General features: G+C 39.8%; 1 protein-coding gene across 1 annotated transcript in view; it reads right to left on the bottom strand.

Annotated features, from left to right (window-relative positions):
• Window positions 1-14,144, bottom strand: part of LOC119124462 (zinc finger protein 638-like) — a 168,940-nt gene that overhangs the window by 141,816 nt on the left and 12,980 nt on the right. The window lies entirely within an intron of this gene.

Genomic DNA, 14,144 nt, shown 5'->3' with positions numbered 1-14,144 from the left:
GTTCTCGAACAAATCGGAATTCGAACGAAAAATTCGAGATTTTTTTGCTTCGGTTGTCGAACAAAATTCGGAGGTCGAACCTCGCGAGATGAGCCGAAAGGACCCGAGAAAACCCGACCGTGCGGCCCGGATGCCGACTGACCCCGTTAGTTACTGTTTTTTGGTTACTTTGAGGATTGTATTAACCCCTAATCATGCTTCCAAAGAAAGCAAGTGGGAGCAGTAAAGCCATCCTAAAACACAAAGACGCTCTTAAAGCAATGCGACAGTGAGCGCCCGGCGCGCTGCGGTTGCGCGATCGGACCAAATTAAGCTCCCTGCACACTGAGGTCCACTTAAATTTTGGAAAGTGCATCAGGACTTTAAAAATATTTTCTAAATTTCAGCGACGGCTCGGTCACAATACTGCGACCAGCGCGGTGCAGTTGCGCGGCCGGCGGCGCGCTACGGTTGCGCGTTCGGCGATGCGCTGCAGTTACGCGATCGGACAAAAATGCGCAAATGAAAAAATGCTTAAAAAAAGGCGGGGGTTTTTTTTTGTCTTGGAATGGATTAAAAAATTGTCCATTATTTGTAATGGGAAAAATAGATTCGGAATTCGACCGATTCACTTCTCGAATCGCCTTCTGGAACGGATTGCTGTCGAAAACCGAGGTTTGACTGTATTTTGTGTTTGGATGGGGGGAAACATGTTGGCTGCAGCTTTGTCTCGTGACCGCAAAGGTACGTTGCTTTCGGTTGAGACAGTAATATCAATCAATACTTTTATGCTACAAAACTCATCTTGCTGTAGGTTGTCAAAGCCTGTAAAGCTAGTGCTTAGCTTGCCACTTCTGGATCTAGGAGAGGTACTCTTTGATGCCAGTTGTTTTAAGTAGAGTAGAAGACAAAGAAGCAAGGTCCTGGTCTCTCCTGGGTTTGGGAGGAGGAAAAAGTCCAAAGTAGTGTCTACACTTATGGAACAAGCAAGTGAAAACCGACACTTTTGGAACAATCAAGTGAAAACCTTAATCTATGACCGCCAACAGGTGAGTTTTCTTTAAAAAAAAAAGAAGCCCAAACAGATGACACGCAGACCTGGCAACCATGGCTGCACAGGACAATCACAATAGCCCAAAAATGTGAGCACAACAGCAATTGGACATGCACTTGTGGAGTGCTTGAACAACAGCTCAGAGATGCACATATACATAAACGGTGGCCTGTAAATGCATCCGTGTAAAATGAACCACCCTAGTGGAGAGACTTTGTTTTTTTACAAGACAGATGACAAAAGAAAACAGGATAAAGAATATACAATCTGCACAAATTGTTTTCCAAAGTCAAAATGTAGCAGCAGTACAAATCTACAACGCCACCTTGTTCACTATCACAGTGAACACGAAGGGTAACCAAAAAAGCTGACGATACTGCAGAGATGCTTCCCTTTGGGTTCGCCGAGGGCAATGCGTAACACCTAGTCCAATGCCGAATTTACAAGTGCCTCGTGACTTCAATATCAGAATGCAGTGCACGGTCCTGTTGTACATAAAGCGTGCTGTATTTTCCGCACCATAAGGCGCACTTAAAAGCCTTCAATTTTCTCAAAAAAAACGAAGGTGCACCTTTTAAAAAGGTGCGCCTTTTGTGTGGACCAAATTCCAAAATCTGTAAAGTTGTTTTGTGTGGCTTCCGTATTATACAGGCTTAATATGAGGACCTGATGAACCAATCAGAGGACATTACCTTTTACGTAGATCGGGGCAAAAAAACAATCAGAGGACTGTACGTAACACGTACGAGAATACGTACCTCCACCGCCATTGATAAATAAATACTATCATTTGTGCAAATCTGTAAAGTTGTTTGGTGTGGCTTCTGCCACACAGAGACGTAACATACTGGCCGAAGGACCACAATTGGGGGGGGCCTGTGGGCCAGGGGCCACTTGCCCCCTGGGGGCTGCAGGGGCCACAGGTCCCACAGGCCCCCATTGGGGGCCGCAGGGGGCCCGGGACAACACCCCGGAGGGGGCTCAGGGGGAAAAGCTCCCTGGAAACTCCTGGATTTTGGCAGTATAGCAACCCCAAAACCATTCATTTCATCACTCAATTTCAACAGTTTTGTTAAAAAAATATTCCTGTTTGGTGGGCTACCAAGGTGAATATAATACAGCCAAGCCTCGGTTTTCGACAGCAATTATTGATTGGTTATGACAAAAGACTATACAAGGTGGTTACATGTAAAGAAAGACAAGTCAAAGATTTGAATCACTTGGAGTTAAAAAACAACAACTAAAAATGACATTGCAAGGGGGCACTTTTTATTAAAAGAACACCAAGTAAAGTATTAAGTAGGGGGCATTCGTGATTGGGATTAAATTAAGGATAAAATTAGGTCAATGATTAGAAATCAATGGTGCTCTATACAAAAAGGCTAAAATTTTAATGAGGAAATATTTGGAGTACTGTGTTGGTCCACATATGTCATGGTCCTAGTTTATTTGGTTTTGATTGTGGGTTGGGTTTATTTTGTTTATTGTTAGGTTTTCCTTGTGTTCTTGGGTTAGTGAGGGTTCAGGTGTTTCTTGTTACTCTCTTATCCCCTGAATTGTAAATGTCTTCTTTATGCAGACAGATTAACAGGCTAGGAATTTAGTGAGGAGATAATTGATCAATTGATGAGCTTTAATAATTGTCCAAATTCTAGTCAAATGTTTTGAGGGACAACAACGACAACATTATGATTAATTTGCAGGCCATTATTTAGTATGTGATGACAGTGTCTAGATAAGTAGACTGTTTTATAACAATTGTGAGAGTGAAGGAGGAGGTGTAATTTGTAATCTGGCATTTGGGTGCCACTTTTAAGAGTCAACATGCAAGGTCTGTGCAGGAGCATAGATTGTTTTTGTTTGTTTTAATGATATATTTAACAGTTTATCTCGGTGCAGTACGGATATAGCAATTTTGAAAGACTTAAAATTAAAAGCAAAATTACCGTATTTTCCGCCCTAAAAGGCGCACCTAAAAACCTAAAATTTTCTCAAAAGCCGACAGTGCGCCTTATAGGCCAGTGCGCCTTATATATGGATCAACTGATGAATTTGTTGATCCATACTGGTTGTACACAGTGCTCTGCCAAAATGTTTCAGTACGTTTTAGTACGACTAGTAAATTACAAGGTCGCATCGCTTCCCAGCATTACGGCAACTGTAGTCAGGGGGCGTCACCGAATAGCTGTTGTACCCGCGAGGCTATTTCATGTCAAAATAGGCTGCTCTGTTAATGTTTCGAGTAAATCTACGGATCGATATGGAAGGGAAACATAGGTAAGTAGTACCAATGCGTTAGATCGAACTTTAGTCAGTTCCGATCATTTTATAGGAGATCGTTTGAGAAACGCGATTGTTTACACTTTGCTGAGGCTCATGGGAGATTGCGAGCTGAGGCTCGTGAGACTTTGCGGATGGCTAATGCTATTGCGATAGCTGCTATACGTACCAGGCTATTTCATGTCAAAATAGGCTGCTCTGTTAATGTTTCGAGTAAATCTACGGATCGATATGGAAGGGAAACATAGGTAAGTAGTACCAATGCGTTAGATCGAACTTTAGTCAGTTCCGATCATTTTATAGGAGATCGTTTGAGAAACGCGATTGTTTACACTTCGCTGAGGCTCATGGGAGATTGCGAGCTGAGGCTCGTGAGACTTTGCGGATGGCTAATGCTATTGCGATAGCTGCTATACGTACCAGGCTATTTCATGTCAAAATAGGCTGCTCTGTTAATGTTTCGAGTAAATCTACGGATCGATATGGAAGGGAAACATAGGTAAGTAGTACCAATGCGTTAGATCGAACTTTAGTCAGTTCTGATCATTTTATAGGAGATCGTTTGAGAAACGCGATTGTTTACAGAGGGCTCGTTGGTTATTGGCTAGTGGATGCATACCGCAACCCTAGTCAACCTCAGTTTGATGCAGTATAGCTTCTATTTTATGCGCCTTATAATCCGGTGCGCCTTATATATGGACAAAGTTTTAAAATGGGCCGTTCATTGAAGGTGCGCCTTATAACCCGGTGCGCCTTTTAGGGCGGAAAATACGGTACTAGGGGTGTAACGATTCATCGATAAATCGATATAATGCTCTACGATTTATTGGCATCGATGCTAAACGTAAACATCGATTTATATCGCCGTGTTTGACCTCGGACATTAGACGCGACTTTATTTTGAAATCCAGTTCATTGTTGCTTGCTTCCTCTTTCCGGGAGCAGTACGCGGCGTGCTGTGTTGTGAGCAGAGCAGGCACGTGAAAGGGGAGCCGACAACTACGCGGCTCCTGGGCTGGTGCTATGGCTAGTGTCCAAGAAGACGAGGAAATTCGCTCCCCTTTGGGCTTCAAGTCATTCGTTTGGAAGCACTTTGGATTCCAAAGAAAAGATGGCTCAACGGACAATTAAAATTATTGTAAATAAATAGTTCAGTAATAGGGGTGTAACGATTCATCGATACACATCGATTAATCGATATAATGCTCTACGATTTATTGGCATCGATGCTAAACGTAAACATTGATTTATATCGCCGTGTTTGACCTCGGACATTAGACGCGACTTTATTTTGAAATCCAGTTCATTGTTGCTTGCTTCCTCTTTCCGGGAGCAGTACGCGGCGTGCTGTGTTGTGAGCAGAGCAGGCACGTGAAAGGGGAGCCGACAACTACGCGGCTCCTGGGCTGGTGCTATGGCTAGTGTCCAAGAAGACGAGGAAATTCGCTCCCCTTTGGGCTTCAAGTCATTTGTTTGGAAGCACTTTGGATTCCAAAGAAAAGATGGCTCAACGGACAATTAAAATTATTGTAAATAAATAGTTCAGTAATGCACTTTAAAGTTAATGGGATTACAAAAAAAGAAAGAATATTCATTTTTCTTTACTTATGAGAAAAAATATAGTATGTATTGTATACTACAATACTCTTGTAATTTCCTAAATAAAGAGTTTGCAGTACCTTGTTGATTTTGCGTATGAATTGTTATAAATCAGGATATTGTTCTATATTTTTTATTTTAAAAAAATAAATAAAAATAAAAATATCGATCGTGGAGCACTATATCGTGATGTATCGTGAATGAATCACAGCAGGCTTTAAGATATCGGCAAATATCGTATCGTGGTTCTTTGTATCGATATATCGTATCGTGACAAAACCTGCGATTTACACCCCTAAAAATTACATTCTAATTCTGACATATGCCAGCTAACATGAGGATGGAAAATAAATACCGTATTTATTCTAATTATCGCCCATATTCTAATAATCGCCCAATGTGTGTTAGCGATGACATAAATAAAAAACATTGATACCTCTAATTATCGCCCATGCTGCTAAAAATTCCCCCCAAAACTTACGTTTTCCTCCGCGACCGCATTCCGACGTCATTGCGCAAGTTTAAATATGACTGATTTGACAGCACGTCGAATGTCCCGTTTAAATTGTTTTTCTCCATAAACTATGATACAATTACACTCGTCACTCCGCTACAATATCCTCACACAATTACGTTATCGGGGCGTGCGCTCGAACAAGACGATCGCGATAACATGCCCTGCACAACATGTGATGTGCGACGGTAACGTGTCGCATCGATGGAGCGTCAATTGACGTACCCCGCTATTAGAGGTAGATCAAAATAGCCGCTAGAAAATATACAAAATATATTTACTAGAAAATATACATATCGCCCATTTCAGTGCCCCTTGGCGATCGGACAAAAAGTGTTCTCTATTAATCGCCCACCCCCCTGTTAGACATAAACCTTCTCTAATTATTGCCCTGGGCGATAATTAGAATAAATACGGTACATAAATAAATACTGGCTCAAATGTGGCATGTGTTGTAAATTGGGCAATGATACATTCACTTTCAAGCACTATCCTTTAGCGCTGCTGACAACAATAACTTATGAGATGGTAAATCAAGGAGGAGTGTCATATTTGGAACACAGGCGCTGTATGACCTATAGATTGAGCAATAACATTTGCCGCATATACAACCATGTTCGTAGAATGTTGAATTACATTACAGTTTATTACAAAGGATTTTTTTAACTTAATTTGATGATAAACACTGGAAGTAAAAAAAATAACAAAAAAAAACAACAACAAAAACAGCAATGTAGAAGGGGGTGTGAATGATGTGTGAAGTGAGAGATGGGAAGAGGAAAATACATTATTTACGTGAGACCAGTTTATGATCAAAGGAAAAAGGAATCAAAGATTGGAATCAGGATAAAGGAAAAATGCGGGTTGAATTTATTATTAATTATTTGAATTTGAATGTTGGAAACTATTATTGAAAAAAAAACTCAAAAAAAAAAAAAAAGCATTTGATAAGGGTGGCTTGATAGTAAGATGATGAGTGTGCGCAACTGATAGGATACAAAATGTTGATAGGAGGTGTTGGGGTGTAATAAACAAATGCTACACCGGAAGACTGATAACACGAAGATAGTTTTGTAAAATTTGTGTCCCATGTGTTCTGCCCTAGCGCGTGGCACGATTCCTGAACTGAGTCTTCTTACTCCACTGGCTGTCTCAAAATCAACAGAGGACTGTCCCTGATCATGAGGTAGCTTTGACGTTTGGGAGAACAACAGGAACTATAATAATGCTTGAAGGGGGCAAGCGCAGCTCTTCACAGGACAAGAGCCATACAGTTGGTGGAATACACACAGTTGCAGGTCCTATAAAAAAAAAATAAAAAAAAAAGGGACTGAAAAAACAAAGACATGATGGACGCATTTGAGAGTGGTGGACGGTCCAGCCCTGAATCATCATAATGAGACTCTAAGAGGAGAGGCTGCGAAAGACTTGCACGAGTCACATGAAGTCAAACTGGACACCTTGCTATAGACCAGCGGTCTCAAACTCCAGTCCTCGGGGGCCGCATTCCTACATGTTTTCCAAGTTTCCCTCGTTAAACACACCTGATTCAATTATCAGGCTCCTGGAGAACGTGAGGATGAACTGATCATTTGAATGAGGTGTGTTTAACGAGGGAAACTTGGAAAACATGTAGGAATGCGGCCCCCGAGGACTGGAGTTTGAGACCCCTGCTATAGACTGCTCAAGCATTACAAAGTTGCTGGAGTTTGAGACAAAAGGGATGGAAGCGTGTTTGGGTGCATAACGAACATTTGGATTCGGGCAACAGGAATTTATCAAAACGAAAGAATTTAATTACACATCAATTGCGACTGATTTATAGGATGCATATTTGAGCTTGAAGGGGTGAGGGGCCATAAGAAATTTGGAATTCTGGACCGTCAGCAAAATAGTAATACAGGGCACTAATTAATTAAAAAAGAATACAGTGGGGCTTTAAATAACAAATGCATTGACATTACCCTTGCGATAATTTATTTAAATGGCAATTTATGATAGACACTTGGGGTTACGATTAACAATCCATCCATCTATCCATTATTGTTGCGGCTTGTCTTTACGAGGGTCGCGGAGGATTAACAAGGATAACTAGAATTTGTAATTCCTGTAGAAATTGCGTGTGAAGGCAAAGAGGCTGAATAAAAACTTGGGGAATGCTACAAAATTATGTTTAAATTTGGAACGTGGTGAATTGGTCAAAAAATGTATGAAAATATAGAAAGAATTTTGTAAAATTGGGCGTGAATTCAAAGTAGAACATTTTAAATTTTTGGGAAGTGGGAAGTTTTGGAATAGGTAGGCATAAGATGAACAATTAAAAGTTGAAATGGGTTGAGTCAGTGAAAAAAGAAACTAGAAGAAATCAGAAGGGAAAAATGAAATTTTGCAAAATTTTACCGCAATGTTAAACGTGAAAATGTGACATTTTAATCTAGGAAGTGAATGAATGTGAATTGGAGGAATTACCGTGCCTTGCGAAAGTATTCGGCCCCCTTGAACCTTTCAACATGATTACACACAGGTGCATTCTATTTATCATCATCAATCATTTAGGACAACATTGGATCATTCAAAGATCCTCACTGAACTTCTGGAGTGAGTTTGCGGCACTGAAAGTAAAGGGGCCGAATAATATTGCACGCCCCACTTTTCAGTTTTTTATTTGTTAAAAAAGTTTAAATTATCCAATAAATTTCGTTCCACTTCACGATTGTGTCCCACTTGTTGTTGATTCTTGACAAAAAATTACAATTTTATATCTTTATGTTTGAAGCCTGAAATGTGGCGAAATGTTGAAAGGTTCAAGGGTGCCGAATACTTTCGCAAGGCACTGTATGTGGAAGAAAATGAGAAATATTGAATGTGCCATGAAGAATGAATGGTGAAATTTTGGCTTAAAATTTGTGAATTTCTAAAAACCGTAAATATTTGGAATATGTGGCATGACTATTTGGAATGTGTTAAAAGTGGAATGAAGTGAATCAGGTAAATTATGTGGAAATAGTTAAGATTAAAAAAAAAGAGGCAGAAGAATGCAGATGAAGTTGAATAATAATAAAGTCAAGGCAAGTCAAGTTTATTTATATAGCCCTAAATCACAAGCAAGTCTCAAAGGGCTTCACATGTACAAAAATTGACAATTTACAGTACAGGAATTACATGTGTGAAGGCCACAATGAAGATCATGACAGCAAAAATATTTCTAATTGGTTTTGATAGATACAAAGGGGGAACGTGGAAGAAGGTTTTCAAAATTTGTGATATAGCATGACTCCATTATCAAGCGTAAGCATTTCATTCTAAGAGTAATTGGCATCAACAAAAATGAGAACGGTAATCTTCAAGGTGATAGTGTAAGTGGCAGGAGGAAGTTGTGTATATTGTTTTTTAAACATTATTTTTAGGATCATTATTTTTTAAGAGGGTCGGTAATGCTTGTGAGGAGATGAATGAAGGAACGAGGTAAAAGTAAAAGGGAGTGTTCTATAAATTTTTGGTTCTTTGCCAGAGGTTATTTGGAGGGATGAATTTAAACTAAACATGTGTAAATCAATGTGAAACTGAAAGCAAAATGAAACTGTTTTAGTGGAAGAAATATGGGAAGGTGGAAATATTGAAGTTACAGCTCAACACAAAGTGTCAAATAGTCAAAAAGTGTGAGATGTGCGCAAACTAAATGGGGAGTTAAATTATGTTCCAGCATTATGCATATTGGCAGGCGATGAGAGGACAGTAGACCAGACAATTGGATATTAATTTTGGATTTAAAATAAAAAAGGGAAATTCTAATTGAAGAGACATTTTTGAGTAGGAAAGGTTCCTTTAATAATTTAATAGTTTATGTTTTTTGTGTGTTGTGGGATGATAGCTCATCTGTAATGGTGTATGAATGTCAAGTCTGTGCTTGTGGTGTGGTGTTTGTGTAATGTGAATGTTTAAAGTGATTCAAAGTTGGGGTGATGTGATCACAGCAGAGGATAAAATTCCTCTCACCTGAAAAATATATAGATACTACAGATTTGAAAAAGCAAGAATGATCGGGGCTAATTTTACACTAAATCTGGGTTTAGGATTACTCTGGGGCACCATTGACAACAAAAGAGTTCAATGGAGAAGGCCCATTTCAAGATTGTGACCAGACATGACTATACCAGCATTGACCATCAAGACTCTGAGCCAAGACAGTGTATGACAACAACTCTGGACTTAACTGACTGTGACGAAATGCATGTGACGGAATTTGTGACGACTTGCTTTGTTTTGATGTTTTACCTGATTGTATTGCAGCCTCTAACGGCAACCCAGGGAGCAGATTGTGCTTTATTTGTGGAACTCGTATTTACTTTGCAGGTTGTCAAGTTTGTAAATGTGATTGTTTTCAAGGCAGGCTCCAGTTTTCAATTTGATACGTTTGACGTGTCCGTGTGTGGATTATCTTTTGTGTATCATTGTGAAATTTACTTTTACTTTTTGGTATTATGGATGTTTATTGTGAGGAGAGCTGCATGCACAGCTACAGGAGGGTGACAGCTTTTGTTCATACAGCCATGTGAGAGGCTGCCAGTCGAGTTTCAGGGACTGAGAATTGGTGATTCCAGGCCAGGATGGCATCTGGAGGTACACCGAAGTCCAGCTAGCGATGGGTATGTTACCATGGACATTGTTATTTTTACTTTGGGGAAAAAAAACAAACAAAGGGGGGAATTGTGAGATTTTAAGTGTTTTCAGATTTGATGGTTTTTAAGTCTTCAATATGCTAGACGGAGGAGAAGCAGCAGCTCGGCAGAAATGAATGGGAGACAACATCGTGAAATGGAGCCAAAGCGTGGTAACAACTGGGGAGAGTTTTAAAATAGCTTATAATAAATTAAAGACCTTCACAAGATAAGCTCAAATGGGTGGGAGAGTATTAAATGTAAAAAATTGGAGCAATAACATACAGACTAGAAACTAATTGGGAACAGGTGGATAACTTAAAGTGGCTTTTGAAGGTTAAAGTTTGAATAACACATTATTCACGTGATTCATTTGCAGGATGAACAATGGAAGGGATTAATAAATTGAACAAATTTAAGACTGCAGGAGTATTATGTTGAAAATAATTGATCATTTAAACCAGGGGTTCTTAACCGGGGGTATCCATACCCCTTGGGGGTATGGGACCCAAATGCTGGGGGTATGTGACTCGATCTCTCGTAATCAGGTGTTTTTTTAGTATCTCTCGTTATTTTCTTCTATTTTGTACCTATTATTGTTCACAGGTTTTTTTTTTTTAGTTATGCTTATGTTCTTGTTCACTGTCGTTATGCTTGTAAGTAGTTAAAATCTGACAATCTCAAATGAACGTAAAAATCTGCAGACCTAACGATTAATCTGTAGGGTTGGCAGCACTGACAGCACAGGCAGTGGGTGTTGTGGCCATCAGCTGAGCTCTGGCGGGACCACAAGCAGCATAACTGACCACAACATCGCTGTAGCGTCAAAAAGCCGTCCGCCCCCTCACCCACAACATTCATATTCACGCTTCACTCCCACACCACAGCAGTTATTTTGTCCTGCATCACACTCACTACACCACAACACACCCATCCTCCCCTAAGGAAAATATTAACACAGAAGGAATAATAAGGCAAGTAAATATGAGGTCAAAAGCTCTTCTTTCTTCTTTCTTGCTCTTCTTTTTAGGGTTAGGGTTAGGGTTAATAATTATTTCAACAGTCAAGTGAAGGGGGTATGGTACCATATTGGACAATCCATTGGGGGTCTGGAATCATTCGAAGGTTAAGAACCCCTGATTTAAACAGTGGCGTGATTGGGACATGAGACAAAGAGAAAAGAATGAACATAAACAAATAAATTCAACTTTTTTTTTTCCCTATAAGATGGTGGAGTTTGGGTTTGAGTACATAGTCGCTTTGGAGGGGGAAAACCATGATTTAAGATACGTGATTGATCAATCATTAAATGTTAGTAAAACAACGGATTGAAGAAATTACGATGACTATGCTTTGAGATGGCTATCCCTTATACAAAGGTAAAGTATGATTAGAATTTGATTAAACTGATATGGACATTCATTAGAGTTTAAACTGCTTGCAATACTATTACAAATTAGTTAACACTTATGTATGTACCGTTTTTTTTGCATGTATAATGCACAAAATTTAACTAATTTATTGTCCTAAAATCTTGGGTGCGTATTATACATGGGTACAACAATTTTTGAAGAAAATCTCCCTCGAAATAAAACTTGAAATCACCTTTCTTCTTGTTTGTTGTCAATCGCGCATCGCATTCAGCCATCCTGCCCAACACACTTAGTCAGTAAAATTCAGAATTGACATCGTTTGATGCGATGGTGCAATCCTTGATGGTGTGTTATTGTCAAATATTGTTAGTTTTTTAATCTCCATCGCAAACCGGATATCATACGGAGGCCGCCATTACAGATGCGCAGAACGGATGCGCAAGACACGTCAGCTATATAAAGAGCGAGAGTTCAGTTCCAAATGCGTATTACAGGTAATATTTTATTTCACAACACTTTGCCTTGTTCCTTTCTTCTCTGCTGTTCACTTCAAACACGCTCCATACGAACACAATGCTCTCGTATCAGACGCTTGCTCGATCACCTGCTCGTTTGCTGTCACAATGTACCCTACACAAATCCGAAACATTTCTTCGCTATCGAGTTTGCTAGCGCATGCGCAGTGATACTGACCGGCAGAATAACATCCGGTTGTTCCCAAAGATGATCTTTTTTCTGAAATAATTTTACGTTTACGGACTTAAGTAGGAGTCAAAATTTGGGTGCGTATTATACATGGGTACAGGCTTTTTTCCAGCATCGACATGCCATTTTTAGGGTGCGTATTATACATGGAAAATTATTTTTATTATTTTTATTATTTTATTATTTATTTATTTCGTTATTTATGCATTTTTCTCGCGCATTTTTTTCTACCGGTTCTTTTGGTTGCTCCTGTTAGGGGCCGCGACAGCAGAGCAATCGTTTCCAAATCTTTCTGTCCCGTCACACCAACCGTCCGCATGTCCTCCCGCACCACTTTTATAAAATTAAAATGCAACATCTTCATCTCTGCCACACCCTCCATTATTTTGGCCAGTTGAGATTTCCAAGCCTCACTTCTATCATTCTCTCCCATAACTTCATGCTGTGCCTGATCAACATAACACCTCTGTAGCTACTTGAAGCGGCGCCACAGAGGGACGTGGTCTGCCAACAGAGGGACCCTGGTGGTATCAACGGTTTTGGTGACCTCAGTTAAACTGAGGTCAACAGAGGGAGTGAAGGAATGGGGTCGAAATACAAAAAGTCCTGCCTAGCTACAAAAACAGATATGCTCAAACCTCATTGAATAAAGTACATAAGCAGACAAGTATATTTGCATATTAAATCAATAAAAGAAACATTTTAAGCATATAATTATACCTGCACACCAAACCAATAAAGGAGACATAACTAGACATTTTTACATATGGTAATAAATAGTAGGTTTTTATAACTTCATGATCTGATATGTATTTCTGTGCACTTTGAAATAACAAATGTTTGTTGATATATTGCCTGAATAGCATAACGACCCTTAAGGAACTATTTAATGCATACTTGATGTTATTCTAAATCACGGACACTGCTCAAGGTGTCTAAGAATGTTCTGTACTTGATTATATCATGTTTTGATTAATGCTTGATGTGACGTCGTATTTTGCCTAATGCTCGACGCCAGCCTTGAATTACTATTGAATGTTCTGGACAGAAGGAAAATATTTTGACTTAACAATGAAAATATATGGTTAGAACCATGGTTAAACTAAGAATGTGACAAAGTTAGAGTGTCAAAAGAACAAACAAACAAATGCATGGTAAGTGGTGAGTAAGAACTTTGCTTAGTCAGGGAACATTAACGAATAGATGATGTCACACACAAAACTTCACAAAAGTCTGTACAAAATGACAAAAGTGGAAGGATGATGAATGGACGAGGTGCGACAGTGTATGTGCAATAATAGAGGAAAATGTTTACAGGAAGGTTACTTGGAGATAAAACCAGCAGAGGTGCCAGAGGGAAAACGCCAGGAGGAAGACAGCCAAGAACCCGGCCAAAGGTGATCGCCAAGGCCGAAAGACAGGAAGGAAAACAACAACCCCCACCAAGCCAAACACACCGAATTGCCCATAATCAGCACCCAACCCCACGGAACCAGCTCTCACTGAACCAGCACCCACTCCCATGGAATAATACTCTCCTGCGAACTTGCCCCACCCCCATAGACTCATCACCCATCAAACTCGGCCCACACTGGCATGTGTAACTGAATATAAGCTGACCAAAGAACTTTGAACGTTGCCTTTTTTGAATGGAGACTTTCTGCTCTTGAGCATTGTCACACGAAAGGCCCAGCGCTGTATTGTATCTTTCCTGAAAACAGAGTTTTCTTAACAAGAATTGTGATTGAACTCAACCAACCTGTGTAAGTCTAATTTTGTTTCGGTGTCTTAGTCTTGTCCTAAAACTGAAAAAGAAAACGAACACGCAGATGCATAACAGATGATTGGCTCTGTCTTTTGCCGTGAGGCGCGGATAGCGCGCTTCCCAAATTGTGGACCAAATCCAACAGAATTCTTCTTTCTGCATTACATATGCCTTGTTTACACCAACGGTATTTAATAATGCCTATCGACTATTCATC

This window comes from Syngnathus acus, chromosome 1 (assembly GCF_901709675.1).
Source record: "Syngnathus acus chromosome 1, fSynAcu1.2, whole genome shotgun sequence".
In the NCBI taxonomy this organism is placed as follows: Eukaryota; Metazoa; Chordata; class Actinopteri; order Syngnathiformes; family Syngnathidae; genus Syngnathus; species Syngnathus acus.
The sequence above is the reverse complement of the archived record's forward strand: the minus strand, read 5'-3'. Positions and strand labels throughout refer to the sequence as shown.